The sequence below is a fragment of the Vombatus ursinus genome, unplaced genomic scaffold (assembly GCF_900497805.2).
Source record: "Vombatus ursinus unplaced genomic scaffold, bare-nosed wombat genome assembly UNPS02014894.1, whole genome shotgun sequence".
Taxonomy (NCBI): domain Eukaryota; kingdom Metazoa; phylum Chordata; class Mammalia; order Diprotodontia; family Vombatidae; genus Vombatus; species Vombatus ursinus.
Genome location: NW_020954672.1, coordinates 644,047 through 659,892, shown reverse-complemented (window position 1 = coordinate 659,892; position 15,846 = coordinate 644,047). Strand labels below are relative to the sequence as shown.

General features: G+C 38.7%; 1 non-coding gene across 1 annotated transcript; it reads left to right on the top strand.

Annotated features, from left to right (window-relative positions):
• Nucleotides 1-2,179: 2,179 nt before the first annotated feature.
• On the top strand, nucleotides 2,180-2,251 carry TRNAP-AGG. The gene has a single exon. It is a non-coding gene; the product is annotated as a tRNA-Pro (tRNA).
• The last annotated feature ends 13,595 nt before the right edge of the window (nucleotides 2,252-15,846 follow it).

Sequence of the window (15,846 nt, the reverse complement as noted above, 5' to 3'; positions counted from 1 at the left end):
ACTCCCTAGAAACTTTATGCTATGTATTATCAGTAATTTCCTCAACAAGATATTTAAAAAGTACTGGTCATGGTAAACATTGATTAGCATCACAAAAATGAAATTGGGTACATCTTAATAGAAAGGAAATGACTCATTATTGATGTGGGAGCCATTTTGAAATCTGCTGTCTATGTACCTTGAAATTGTGGGGGAAAGATAAAACTGTTTCAAATTAGAAGAAGAAATAAAAGCAAGAACACTTAGCTTGCAATTAAAATAGCTCTAATCTGATGTATAGTGTTAACAGATAAAAGAACAGACATAGATATATATTAGCATAATTTTTAAAGGAAGTTTAACAAATAAAAATGAATTCTACAAAGAGGACAAAAGAGCTTAGAAACTGTATTTCCTAGCAAATATATTATCTTCTTGTAAAGTCCAGATGTATGAAAATAAAGAGAAACACTATTTAGAATATAAACTTATTTGTATTCTTTTACAGAAGAGGGTGGTAGTAGATTACAAACACTACTTCATAAAGCAGTAACAAGTGGGGAGGAAAAGAGTCAAGTTTAGAGGAGAGAGACAGAGAGACATACAGACACACACACACAGAGACAGAGATAGAGAGAAAGAAACACATACACACACACAGAGAGAGAGAGAGAGAGAGAGAGAGAGAGGGAGAGAGAGAGAGATGCGGCAGGTAGAATTGACACGACTTGGCAACTGATTGGATATTGGGAGGATATTCATTGAAAATGGAAAAAAAGGTCAAAGATAACTCTGAGGTTTCAAATTTTGGAGGCTCTAAGAATGGTGGCTTTCTCAACCAAAATAAGGATATTTTAAGAAGGGGGAGGTTAATAATGAGTGGAACACAGGATAGAAAGGATATGAATTTGGAAATGAGAAAAGAGAAAAAGAAAGTAAGTGAAGCGGAGAGAGAGACTTTCTCTACCTCTGTTCTATGGAACCCCAAATTTTCTTCTCAGATTGTGATAATGAAGAGGAAAGGTGATGTTGGAAAGGGAAGGAATCAAATTAGGTAGAGAGAAGTATGGATTACCACGCCAAAATGGCGTTGCCGGGCCAGTCTTTCTTATTTCAGTCCCTGTATCATCTAATTAGAAGCATGCCTGAATCTGCCCCGTAAATACTTCAAACAATCCCATCATTAGCAAGTCCACGAATTTGGATTTTCTAGGACTCTCTGAGCCCTCATTCTACCAATGCTATTCTTCCTCCGTTTTCAGTTCCAAATTCTGAAACAGCACTAGGCAAATGGTTGCTATGACTTGATACACATGGTCCTACGTTCTTGGTGGCTTAAACTTTCTCCGCAGCCCCTTTCCACAAACCTGCAAGGTACACTGGAGCCTGGATGAAAACTTTAAGCTAACTATGGGGGTTAGCAGATCTCGTTAAGTCGGGAACCCAATTATTTAAAAATATCCGCGATTTTGTCCGCGTGAGAGAGAGTACAGACTCTACAAGTCTCAGCAGATAGTTTAATGATCAGTTTTCTGATTTATTTACAGAGGTTTTGGCCTCTTTTTTGACAGGATTGAAAAGTCTTTGCTTTCCAGTTTGCTGATATATGCCATAGCTTGAGCTCCGTTAATACACCCTGACACACTGACAGAGAATGCAGTGGGAACTCCAAACCACATTGAGGAGACCTTCATTGAAGGTAATGATTGATAAAATCCCAAGGAGTCTCGAATGGTTGAGGCTCTAAAATCTAATAGAATAGTATTATTCGAGTCCAAGCTCTCAGCAGCAAGTGCCTTCGATCCTTCCGCTACAGTGTTACAATCTAAAGTACCATAGCTTAATTCTTTGCACATACACTTAATTTTTGGACTAGATTTCTACTTCGTTTTGTTTGGCATTCACAACCGTATAGTAGCTTTCATATGGGGACAAGTGGTTGAAAGAGTTCATGTTAGAACGTTGACAGAATAAAAAAAAAACAAACAAGCAGTGGGGGAAAGAAATCACAGTTTGGGAAGCTCGTGAACACGAAAAGTTTCTGTTTTGTTGCATGGCGCTAAATCTCAGAGATTTATTTTGTCCAGTAGGGGGCTCCCAGTCCCTAAGTGTTTAAAAATATTCTCTAAGTCAAAAAAAAATTTAACATGGCTGAAAACTTCTCTCTGAATTTAAAAGATCTTGACCGTCTTGCCAGCGTGGCTCGTTGGTCTAGGGGTATGATTCTCGCTTAGGGTGCGAGAGGTCCCGGGTTCAAATCCCGGACGAGCCCTTTTCTTTCAAAAACTGCTGTTTAGGACTTACATTTAGATACCAATAGTCGAAGATATAAAGCACTTATATTTTTCTCAACTTCCCATATAAGGAAAAAAACAACAACAAACAAAACCAACCCCTTTTCCAGGATATTTTGTATCTCAAACTATTGATATGTGACATCTACATGTATTCATTACATTTTTTTTTTTTTTACCAAGGGTGCTGTGTACAAAACATATAAAGACAACAATACTTAACATATATTGCCCAAGCAGCAAAATGACCTTATTCATTGAACTTTATTTTACATGCATAAGGCACTTAGTATATTCAAAAAAGTTCCAAAAGTCCCAAAAGTGTTAGTGCAATTTTGAACTTTAATAGCTTGTACTCCATACAATACTACACTCTGTACAATACTTATACAAAGTCATTGTCTCCACACCTGGCAATTTTTTTTTTTTGGCCTCCCAAGCTACTAGTCCTTCTGCTGGTAACTACTGTTGTTAAGATGAAATCATTCATGTATATAATTTAGGGAAACGTGGAAAGAAGGACAAGGATTTGTGGTTCCCTACAACCTTACAACTACATACAGAAGATACTATGAAGAAGGCTAATGAAATACTGTAAATTTGCTCTATCTCCTGGTCAAACTGGCATCTGTCTTAGAAAAACAGATTTTCTGTTAAGCTAACAAGATTACAAGTGTCACCCAACTTTGCAATCTATGCTTTTGGGAAGAAGTAGATTTCTATATGTGGCAGTGGTTTGGAAGGAGTATAATGTAAGGACCCCCACCCCAGACACACATTTGTGAAGTTCTAGGTCCTTGGGAAATTTTGGAAATGAACGAGATAGCACTTTTGATTTCTTTTCCCTGCCCTATTCACAGTCTCCTCATTGACTCCAAGGCCTGACTCTGGCTCACAGCTCCTATTAGAACACTCACTCCTGCTAAGAATCTATTTTCTGTAGGTGTTTAAACCACCAGAACTTCAAATTCCATCTGGGCATCCTTTTGTGTGTGTGTTTTTTTAAGTGATAATTCCATCTCCCATCAAAACCTAGGGGTCAGTTTTCTCTGAATAGATCTAATTACAAGCAGGAGAATTAAGTTTGTCCCTCAGCTCTATCACTCACTGAGTGGATTCCCGTTTCTGTGCTAGACCAAAATCCAGACAGCAAGTATCATTGTGAAGATAAGAAACTCGGCATTATTCACTATGAGATCTTGTTTCCTCTGTCCTCAGAGATGAGCCCAGAGCTCAAAGGTAACTTTTATGCCAGAACATCTGAAAAGAAATTAAAAAAAAAAAGCAATCCATGAAGTTTGCTTGTGATACTTTGTGGGGTCTTCCAACTGTCTCTTCAAAGACTAGGTCTATCCCATCCTCAGTTCATTGTTCCAGAGCTACAAAGAGTGTAGTTGCTGGCTTCTTGGAAAATAGGGATCAATAGAAAATGCAGGAAATTCTTAACCCTTCCCCATCCTGTGGTCACAGTTAGGACTAGATTTCAGTCAGGTAATAGCTGCATAGGAACATGGGGTGGGAGGAACAATGAAGAACCCTTTAAATATTTTTATGTGTACATTTTTAATATTAAAAACATTAAACTCTCTGTGATGTGAGATGACATACTTGTCCCCAATCCTCAAGATACCAAAGTTCTGCTCTTCTCATGGCTGGTATGTTGGGGAACTAAAAGATACATGGACCATTATGTTTCCCTACTATTCTCTTAGGTTGGCCTAACAATTTGTTTGACAAGATCTCTGTTCCCCTATAGCTCAAGAGGGAGTTGAAGAGCAGGGGGGAGGGATATCAGAAGGCCTTGGGCCTCTTCTGGAACTCTAATTAGAGGGGAGATATTTGGAAGACTTTTAAATCAAACTTGACTTTTTTCCCCAGAGAAGATAAATTGTTGCCCAGTCTTGGAAATACTCTAAGTTTGCTTTTCTTCTTAGCCACAATGTTGCTATATAAGAGTTACACTTGCTTTATAAAATGAAATGAAACCACAGAGCTCAAAGTCAAGGACCTTTTGTTCTACTGGAGAGAAAGGATACAAAGTGACTTTTCTTTTTCTCTTTAGCTCTCCCTCTCTGTGTCTCTGTTTTTCTTTCTCTCTCCCTGTCTCTCTGCTCCTCTCCACTCCCCACCCCCATTCTCATTCTCCCTTGAGAAACAGGCCAAGACAGAGAGCTTCTTGAAGTATCAGTGGGCCCTAGACAAAACAGTCCAGGATTTTGACAGGTATGAGGTTCATTTCCATAATAGTCAATGTTTAGAAAAGACCAGAAAGATAACTTGTTCATTGGCAAGAACAAGAAAGAGAAGGAAGTATAATTAGATTTGAGAAACTGCTCACACACCCAGTGCCAATTTAAATGAAGCTACGTCCAATATTTTAAGTCATTAAAGAACATTAAGAGAACATTGAGAGAATCTGAGCTATCTGGCTAGTGAGGGTGGGTGCAGAACAGCCAGTGGGAAGTGACTCTTTGCAACAATAGGATAAGTGGGTGAAGGAACAAACATTTATTAAGCACCTAATATGTGCAGGCACAGTGTAAAGCACTTTACTGATATCTCATGTGAAGATAAGAATATGGTGTTATTCTCGGGAACTGGAGGAATATGGTGGGTGGATATGTGCTGCCCAAGGAGCTTAGATTCTCTTTCTCCTTCCAAATGGATAAACTGTGAAGTATGTGGGAATTAAAAAAAACCCCAATAAATATTTATTAAGTACCTACTAAGTGAGAGCCCAATGGCCTTAGGGACTGAGGGAGGAGCTAAGCCTAACCACAGCATGGTCCCTATCCTCATAGAGTCTAAAGTCTAGTAGAGGATTGAGGGAAATAAAATTATTTTACAATGTTCTATCATAAGTGCATTAGAGAGGTGTAAAGCAAAATGCTAGTCAAAGTGTGTTTGGGTGGGTAGAGGGAATTCTACACCATAAAGTGTATATGAGAATCATGGCTGGCTTCATGAAAGAGGCAATATTTAAATTAGACTGTTGTCAGTTCATAGGCCCATAGATGTCGAGTTCAAAGGGACCTCAGAGGCCAGTTGATCCAACTTATTTCATTTTATAGATGGGGAGCCTCTCTGTGATGGAATATAGCATACTTGGCCCAAACCCTCAAGATACCAAAGTTCTGCTCTTTTCATGGCTGGTATGGTGGGAAACTAAAAGATACATGGACCATTATGTTTCCCTACTATTCTCTTAGGTTGGCCTAACAATTTGTTTGACAAGATCTCTGTTCCTCTATAGCTCAAAAGGGAGGTGAAGGGGGGGTGGGGCTTGTGACACCAAGAGGTTGTGATTCATTCAATGTCACACAAGTGGTTAATATATATGAGTCTTATATATATAGATACAAATACACACTCTGTCCCAATGCAAGATGTCAATGAAACCTCCAGAGTCTCCTTCCACTTCTCAGTTACCACTTTTTTCTCTTAGTACTTAGTACTTAGTTTGTATGCAGTTTCTAGGCTCTTGTCTTTGCAGGGGACAGAGGATGTGATGTCCTAAAACTACTGATGGATATATTCTTGGATAAATAGGATAGAATCACATTGTGGTTAGATAGAATAGATAGAATCACCTGAACATCAGGAAAAGATAGACAACACATTTATTGAGCATTTTCTAAGGGTCAGGCATTATACTAAGCATCAGGGATACAAATGTAAGCCAAGTAAGACAGTTGAGCAGCTTACATTTTTATGAGGGAAAACAGCACATAACAGGAAATCACATAGAGAAGCAGCAAGGAGAGAATGTGTCCAGGAAGTGGTATGGAGGCCTGATTTCCAGCAAGGCTAAAGACAAGGCTAAAACTTACTTTACCTACGAGAGCTGGGGGGACCAAAGAGCTGACTTCAAGATGGCTTTTGGTGGGAGGAGAGGAGGGAAAATGAATACACGATGTTGAAGAGATGGTCAGGAAGTGGGTTTTAAACTTGATGTGGTGATAGGAAATAGATAAACACTAGAGAAGAGACATAGAGGAATTCAGTAGGTAGAGGACCTTGTGGAGGACAAGAGAAGAAAAATGTCTTCTCTTATGGCAAAAGTGTATATTCTGTTGCTTCAGGCCTACTTTGAAGGAGAGTTTTGTGAATGGGCTGGAGGTGGGCTATGGTGATGGCTGAACTATTCTCTCTTGGCCTTGGAACTCTCTAAAGACACTGTTACTGCTCCCCTCCTCCTGGAGAGGAGTCCATAAGAAGAAAAATCCAAAGGCTTTAGGGAAATGACTTCTATTTGGTAAGATTGAGTCATTTCATATTAAAGATATATATGTTGGTATAGGAAGATGAAGGAGGAGAAGGCTTGACCATGATGGCAATTTAGAGAAGATAGAGCCCTAAGGGGGAAAGATGAGGTGGCCCAGGAAGAAACTAATATATTAAATTTATTGATTAATCTCTAATGAATACAAAAATCTTTCCTGTCTCTATTTTGCATGTCTCTCAGATGATATAGATAGAGACACCGTGGTCATCACTTAGAAAGCTAGAAGAGAATGAGGCCGTAACAGAAATGCCCTAGCAGGCAAAGCCAACATGGTGGGGTAAAGGCAGAGACTCACCTGAGCTCTCTCAAATTCCTTTTTAAAATAATGCCTCAAAATTCCTTCTGGAAAAGCAAAACCAACAAAAGGATGGAGTGAAACAATTTTCCAGGCCAAAACAACTTAGAAGGTCAGCAGGAAAGGTCTTTATCACTGTAGTGAGAGTGGAACATAATCCAGTGCAGACCCTGCCCCAGTGAGCCAGCAGCAGGCTTAGAGGGTGACAGTAGAGGCTTTTGGAGATCCCAGAGCACAGACAGTAAACAGTTCAGAAAACTGGTCAGAATGAGATTACAGGGGATTGACTCTTTACTGGCACTGGGTGCAGGATTCTGTTACATTGCCCATACATAGTTCTGGGTTGCAATTCCAGGGCAAGGAGGAGTACTAGCAGGAGAGGGGTCCCTTGTCACAGTTCCAGAGTGGAAAAGAATGCTTGTGGTCACTCAAAGACCAGAGCACAGGCTAAGAGAGCAATGAACACCCTTCTCCCTAAATTATACCAACGTGGAAGAACTGAAAGCCCACAGGCCCCTAGAACTAGCTTTGATAACAACAGCATGAAAAGACTGATGTTTGAGAAGAAGGAGGAGGAGGAGGAGGAGGAGGAGGAGGAGGAGGAGGAGGAGGAGAAGAAGAAGAAGAAGAAGAAGAAGAAGAAGAAGAAAAAGAAGAAGAAGAAGAAGAAGAAGAAGAAGAAGAGGAAGAAAAAGAAGTGAACCATAGAAAGTCACAAGGAAGATCAAAATACAACCTTGGAAGAAAACAACAAAATCAAGGCAACTACATGCAAAAACACGAAGAAAAATGTGAATTGGTCTCAGGATCTGGAAGAGCTCAAAAAGGATTTAAAAAAATCAAATGGGGGGAAATGAGAGTGATACAAGAAAGTTATGAAAAAAGAATCAACAGCTTGGTGCACAAAAACCCACTGAAGAGAACTCCTTAAAAAGCAGAATCGGTGAAATGGAAAAAAAAATTTAAATCATTGAAGAAAATAACTCCTTAAAGAATAGAATCAAAGGGGGCAGCTAGGTGGTGCAGTGGATAAAGCATCAGCCCTGGATTCAGGAGGACCTGAGTTCAAATCTGGCCTCAGACATATAACATTTACTAGCTGTGTGATCCTGGGCAAGTCACTTAACCCCATTGCCTAACCCCCCCACCCCCCAAAAAAAGAATAGAATTGGCCAAATGGAAAAGGAGGTACAAAATCTTACTGAAGAAAATAATTCCTTAAAAATTAGAATTGGGCAAGTGAAAACTAATCACTCTATGAGACATCAAGAAACTATAACACAAAATCAAAAAAAGGGGGGAAATGTGAAATATCTCATTAGAAAAAAAACTTATCTGGAAAATAGATCAAGAAGAGATATTTTAAGAATTATTGGACTGCCTGAAAGCCATGAACAACAGTAATAAAAAAGAGCCTAGACATCATCTTTCAAGAAAATATCAAGAAAAACTATCCTGATATCCTAGAATCAGAGGATAAAATAGACATTGAAAGAATCCACTGATCACCTCCTTAAAGAGATCTCAAAACGAAAACTCCTGGGAATACTAAAGCCAAATTCCAGAGCTGCCAGGTCAAGGAGAAAATATTGCAAGTAGTCAGAAAGAAACAATTCAAATATTGATTAGCCACAGTTGGGATAACAGCTTCTACATTAAAGGATCAGAGGTGTTGGAATATGATATTCCAGAGGGCAAAGGAGTTAGGATTACAATCAAGAATCATCTACTCAGCATAACTGAGTATAACCCTTCAGGGATGGGGGGAGGGAGAAAATGGATATTTAATGAAATAGAGGATTTTTCAAGCATTCCTGATGAAAAGACCAGAGCTGAATAAAAAATTTGACTTTCAAATACAAGACTCAAGAGTAATGTAAAAAGGTTACATAATAATGCAACTCCTAAGAACTTTATCATTATTAGGGCAATTGGAAAGAGTATACATAAACAGAGGGCATGAGTGTGAGTTGACTATGATGGGATGACATCCAAAAAAAAAATGTTAAGGGGTGAGAAAAAGGAATGCACTGGGAGAAGGGGAAAGAGAGAGGTAGAATGGGGCAAATTATCTCACATAAAAGAGATGCAAAAAAAGTTTTTGCAATGCAGGGGAAGATGGGGGATGGTGGGCAATGCTGGAAACCTATTCTCATCAGAATTAACTCAGAGAGGGAATAATATATATACCCAACTGGATATAGAATTCTATTTTACCCTACAGGGAAGTAGAAGGGGAGGGAGGAACTAGAAGGGGGAGACTGGTAAGAGGAAGGGTGCATTGGGGGAGGCAGTGGTCAAAAACAAAACATTTTTGAGGAGGGACAGGGTGAAAGGAGAAAAAGAGAAGAATAAAAAGAGAAAAAAACAGAATGGAGGGAAATACACAGTTAGTAATCATAAGTGTGAATATGAATGGGATGAAGTCAAACATAAAATGGAAATGGATAGCAGAATGGACTAAAGGCCAGAATTCCACAATATACTGTATACAAGAAACACACTTGAAACACAGAGACACACATAGAGCAGAATCCATTATGTTTCAGGTGAAGTAAAAAAAAAAAATCAGGGGTGGCAATCATGATCTCAGACAAAGCAAAAGCAAAAATAGATGTAATTGAAAGAGATGAGGTAGGAAACTACAGCTTGCTAAAAGGTACCATAGACAATGAAGTAATATCAATATTAAACATATATGCATCAAATGGTATAACATCCAAATTCTTAAAGGAAAAATTAAATGAGTTACAACCAGAAATGTACAATAAAGCTACACTAGTTGGAGATTTCAACTTTCCTCTCTAAGAACTAGATATATCTAACCAAAAAATAAACAAGAAAGAAGTTAGGGAGATGAATAGAATTTTAGAAAAGTTTGATATGATAGACCTCTGGAAAAAGTTGAATGGGAATAGAATATAACTTTTCTCAGTGGTACATAGCACCTAAACAAAAAAAGACCATGTATTAGGTCATACAAAACTCACAACTAAATCCAGAAAAAATTAAATACATCTTTTTCAGATCATAATAATAAAAGTTACAATAAAATTGCCTCCAATAAAGGGCCATGGCAACATAAATTCAAATTAATTAAAAATTAAACTAAATTAGATTAAAATTAATTGGAAACTAAACAATCTAATCCTAAAGAATGAGTGGGTCAAGGAACAAATCATAGAAACAACCAATAATTTCATCAAAGAGAATGACAACAATGAGACAACATACCAAAATTTATGGGATGCAACCAAATCAGTACTTAGGGAAAATTTGCATCTTTAAATGCTTACCTAAATAAAGAGAGAGACCACACTGCGATTGTCACAGGACAACCTATTTCCTTTTCTTTTATAGAGATGGACAATGGAGGCATCTTTGAATTCCTGGGGGAATAACCTCCTCTTGCCATATAAACCAGAAGACATTAGTGAGCTTTGTATGAGCAGTGGACCCCTTGCTTTGTAAATCTCTGCTGTAATAGAAACAGCACCAGGCACTTTGCCACATGAGAGGAGCCTAATGACATTCAAAACCTCTTCTTCCAGAGGAGGTCCAGCTAGAGAGGAGTTGATTTTTATCTGAGGTCAATTACTTCAACATTGATGATGATCTGTTGAGAACATTATGGAAGTGTTCAGTCCATCCCTCCAAGACCATGTCCTTATCACTAATCATCGGGGATCCATCATGGTTGAGTAGTTGAGGTGCAACAAAGGTCTTTGGCTCATGAATAGCCTTCAAGGCATCATAAGAGTGCTTTGGATTGTTACTATCGGCATAAAACTGAATTTCATCTGCTTTCTTTCTGAGCCAAGAATTCCGCATCTCTCTAAGTTTCATTTGCACTTTACTTTTTAAAAATTTTTTTGCACTTTACTTTTGATGGAGTTAAATACTGCCTTCTTAAAGACAGGTGAACTATCCTACTGGTAAACCTGTGGAGTTCTCATTTTTCATTTAGTAACCTCTGAATTTTTCTATGATTTTCATTAAACCAAGCCTGTTGTTTGCAAGTATTCTGACCCAGATGAGTAAATGCAGTACTGTACACCAAATCTTGGAAAGCTGGCCACTCTTTTTCCATTCCACTGTTGCCAACCATGTGTTGGCTCAGTTCTCGCTCCAAGTTAGCAACAAATTGTTCATGTGCAGTTGTCTTACCTTGGGGTCACCACTTTTGTTAAATGCCAATGTTTAGCATGGAGAGGCTAAGTCTATGATTGGTCCAACGCTTTGTGCCATACATTGCCTTCATTACTCTCATGTACTGTCTGTTTCTTCACCTTATAATGACATAGTCTATTAAATGCTTTGCGACCAGGGTGGATCCACAAAGTTTTATTGCACTTAGGTAAATGGAAGACAGTGTTGGTGATGAGAAGGTCATGAAACACATAAGTCTTCACTATTAAGTGATTGTTGCCATTGCTGTTTTTGACTTCATTCCTCCCAAGCACTCCCTTCCATGTCTGATAGTCTGTACCTACTCTGGAATTAAAGTCATCCAGAATTACAAGCTTGCCTACTTTCAGCACATTAATGATGAAGGTCTCCAGGTCTTCATTATTTGTTTTAACCTCATCAGGCTTCATCCTTCTTAATAGGTTGATCCTTCACCTGGAAGATGGTCCCAAGAGCCAGTGTGGCTTCAGAAAAAGCTGTGGAACAGTCAATATGTTATTTGCTGTCTGAAAGCTTCAGGAGAAATGCCAGGAACAGAAAAGAAGTCTGTATACATTTGTTTATCCGACCAAGGCCTCTGAGATCATCAATTTCCAGGGCTTATGAAAGATTGTGGCAAAATTTTTGTCCAAAGAAGTTCATCAGCATTGTACAATAGTTCAAATGAAGGTATGTTTGCATGGGTTCTTGTGAGGGACTGTCTGATGTTGACTGCTGCCAGGTGAGGATTGTGGCAAGATTGGGGTAGAATCTGGGTATTTGGAAGTAACCAGAGCTCACGCTCCCGAGGCAGGGGCTATGGTAGGCGGAGTTGTGGTGAACTAGGATGGGCTGGATACGGAGAAGCCCTGAGGCAGTGGGCAGTGCTATGTGAGATAAGCTGGGGAAGGATCGGGGTGCAAGGAAGTAGCCGGAGCATGTGCTCCTGAGGCAGGGGGCTGTGCCACGTGGGAGTGGGACGGCAGAGGACGAGTTCCCTTTGCTTAGTCCCCTCCCTAAATGCAACGTCAACCCCAGACACCTCCTTCCTGTGTCCTTCCTGACTTCCTGGGTCACGTACCTTCCCTTTGTGTAGCACTGACCCCAGACGCCTCCTCCCGGTATCTGGGCCTGACTTCCTAGGTCACGTACTCTTTGTCTATGCACTAATCCCAGATGCCTCCTTCCTGTATCCAGTCCTAGCCTCCTGTGTCACTTCCTCTCCCTTGGTGCGCTAAACTCAGACAGCCCCTTCCGGTATCTGACCCTACAATCATTGACTAGTAGGCAGGCTGAGGAGGAGGGGCTAAGTAGGTACTTAGGAACCATCGTGGTCGGATCACGCGCTCTCTTTGCTCCTGCTCTGTTGCTCTGGCCTTCCTGCTTGGCCTTGCTGTGATGGCCTCTGAATAAAGCTCTGGTGTTGGCACCTTCTGGTAGGCTCATCTCTGTGTTTATCCGGTTGAGGACCGAAGACTGGTAAGTATGACTCTGGCAGCCTGCTCCTTATAGGAGGAGAGTGTACAGCGCGGCCGGCACAAGGTCGGCGCGGCCGGTACAGGTTCTAGATAATGGACCTTGATCTTGTGCTTTGCTAGTCACCAATGGAGTGAAGCTGGGCTATGTGCTTGCTCCCATGCATTTTAGCATAATGTTTGCAGTGATGTCAGATGACTTCAACAAGGACAAAAACAACATCAAGTTCAGCTACCACACTGATGATAAGTTATTTAACTTGAAAAGGCTATAAGCCAATACTAAAGTGGAGGGAGCATTGATGTGTGACTCTTTGTTTGCCAATGATTGTGCACTCAATACAGCCTGTGAAGCTGAGATACAATAGAGCATAGATCAATTCTCTACTACTTATCCTACTTTGGGCTTAACAATTAACACAAAGAAAACAGGTTCTCCACCAGCCAGCACCACATCATCCACACATGGAACCATTAGTTATAGCAAATAGAGAAATTTTAAATGTTGTGGATGAGTTCACTTACCTTGGTAGCATATTTTCCAGGGAGGTGGATGTATGCATTGCTATAACTAGCTCAGCATTTGAGAGACTCTGAAGGAAAGTGTGGGAGAGATAAGGTATTAGACCAACTACAGAACTGAAGGTCAACAGAGTCATTGTGCTGACTGAGTAGTTGTATGCCTGTAATATCTGAACAATATACCAGCTCCATGCCAGGAAACTGAATTGCTTCCATTTGAATTGTCTTAGAAAATTCTGAAGATCTCCTGGCAAGATAAAGTACTAGACACTTAGGTCCTTTCTTGAGCTGAACTGCCAAGCATTCAAACTCTATTGCAGAGAACACAATTCTGATGGACTGGCCACATTGTTTGAATGCCAAATGCACATTTGCCTAAAAGTCTATTTTATGGAGAACTCACACGAGGCAAGTGCTCAGACAGAGGTCAGAAGAAGTATTACAAGGACACTCTCAAGGTCTCCCTGAAGAACTTTAGAATTGATTGTGAGACTTGGGAGACACTGGCACCGGGTGATCTAGTATGGCATGCCCTCATCAAAGAAAGAGCTGTGCTCTGTGAGCAAAGCAGAATTGCAGTAGCTCAAAAGAAATGTGAGATATACAAATTTAGAGCCATCTCCATTCCAAATGTTTATACAGACTATTTGTGTCCAAATTATGGTAGAGTCTTATAAGCTCAAATCGATATGATCAGCCACTGTCAGACATACTATACCTTGACCCCAACATAATGATGTCATTTTGGTCCTCTTTGAGTATGAAGGACAACAGGCACCACTACCTCAATAAATAGAGAAAGAGCAGAACAATGAATTGGGCATGCAATTAAAAAAGTAGAAAAAGAACAAATTAAAAATCCCCAATTAAACACCAAATTGGAAATCCTGAAAATTCAAGGGGAGAATAATAAAATTGAAAGTAAGAAAACCATTGAATGAATTAATAAAATTTGGAGCTGGTTTTATGAAAAAAATCAATAAAATATATAAACCATTGGTTCATTTGATTAAAAAAACAAATTACTAGTATCAAAAATGAAAAGGGTTAATTCACCACCAATGAAGATGAAATTAAAGCAATTATTAGGAGCTATTTTGCCCAATTATATGCCAAATAAATCTGACAATCTAAGTTAAATGGATGAGCATTTACAAAAATGTAAATTGCCCAGATTAATAGAGGAGGAAACAGAATACTTAAATAACCCTATCTTAGAAAAAGCAATTGAAAAAGCTATCAATGAGTGCCCTAAGAAAAAATACACAGGACCAGATGGATTCACAAGTAGATTCTACCAAACATTTAAAGAATAAGCAGTTCCAATATTACATATGCTATTTTGGAAAATAGGCAAAGAAGGAGTCCTACAAAATTTCTTTTATGATACAGATGTGGTGCTGATACTTAAGCCAAGAAGAGCAAAAACAGAGAAAGAAAACTATAGGCCAATTTCCCTAATGAATATTGATGAAAGATTTTAAATAAAATACTAGAAAGGAGATTACAGCAATATATCACAATGATCATACTCTATAACCAGGTGGGATTTATACCAACAATGCAGGGCTGGTTCAATATTAGGAAAACTTCCAGCATAATTGACCATATCAATAAGAAAACCATCAAAAATCTTATAGATATCTCAATACATGTAGAAAAAGCTTTGGACAAAATATTTCTATTGAAATTATTTCTATTGAAAACACTGGAAAGTATAAGAATCAATGGAGCTTTACTTAAAATGATAAGTAGTATCTATCTAAAACATCAGCAAGCACTATCTGTAATGAGGATAGTCTAGAAGCCTTCCCCCAAAAATCAGGGGCTAATCAAGGATGTCCTTCATCACCATTATTATTCAACACTGTACTAAAAATACTAGTTATAGCAATAAGAGAAGAAAAAGAAATTGAGGGAATTAGAATAGGCAATGAAGAAACAAATCCATCATCTTTGTAGATGGTATGATGGTATACTTGGAGAATTATAAAGAATAAGTTTTTTAAAAAATCATCTGAAATAATGAACAACTTTAGGAAAATTGCAGGATACAAAATAAACCCACATAAATCATTAGCATTTCTACATATCACCAATGAAGTTCAACATCAAGGGAGAGAAAAAGAAATTCCATTTAAAATAATGGTAGATAATATAAAATACTTGAGAATCTACTTGTCAAGATAAACCCAGGGGTTATATGGACACAATTACAAAACACTTTTCATACAAATAAAGTTAGATATAAACAACTGGAGAAATATCAATTGCTCCTGGGTAGGCCAAGCCACTGTAGTTAAAATGACAATTCTACCTAATTTAATTTACTTATTCAGTGCCTTACCAATCAAACTATCAAAAAATTTTTTATAAAGCTAGAAAAAATAATAAAATTTATCTGGAAGAACCAAAGGTCAAGAATGTCAAGGAAATCAATGAAAAAAAAATGAAGAAAGGTGGCCTAGTCATGCCATATCTCAAACTGTATTATAAAGTGGGAATCATCAAAACAATCTGGTACTGGCTAAGAGATAGAGTGGTGGCTCAGTGGAATAGATCAGGTACACAATACACAATAGTAAATAGCTATAGTAATCCAGTGTTTGATAAGCCCAAAGATTCAAGCTTTTGGGACAAGAACTCATTATTTGACAAAAACTGGTGGGAAAATTGGAAAGCAGTTTGGCAAAAAGTAGTTAAAGATCAGCATCTCATACCATATACCAAGATAAGGTCAAAATGGGTATGTTATTTAGACATAAAAGGTGATACAACCTTGGGCAATTTAGGGAAACATAGAATAGATATATGGGTAAGGGAAAAATT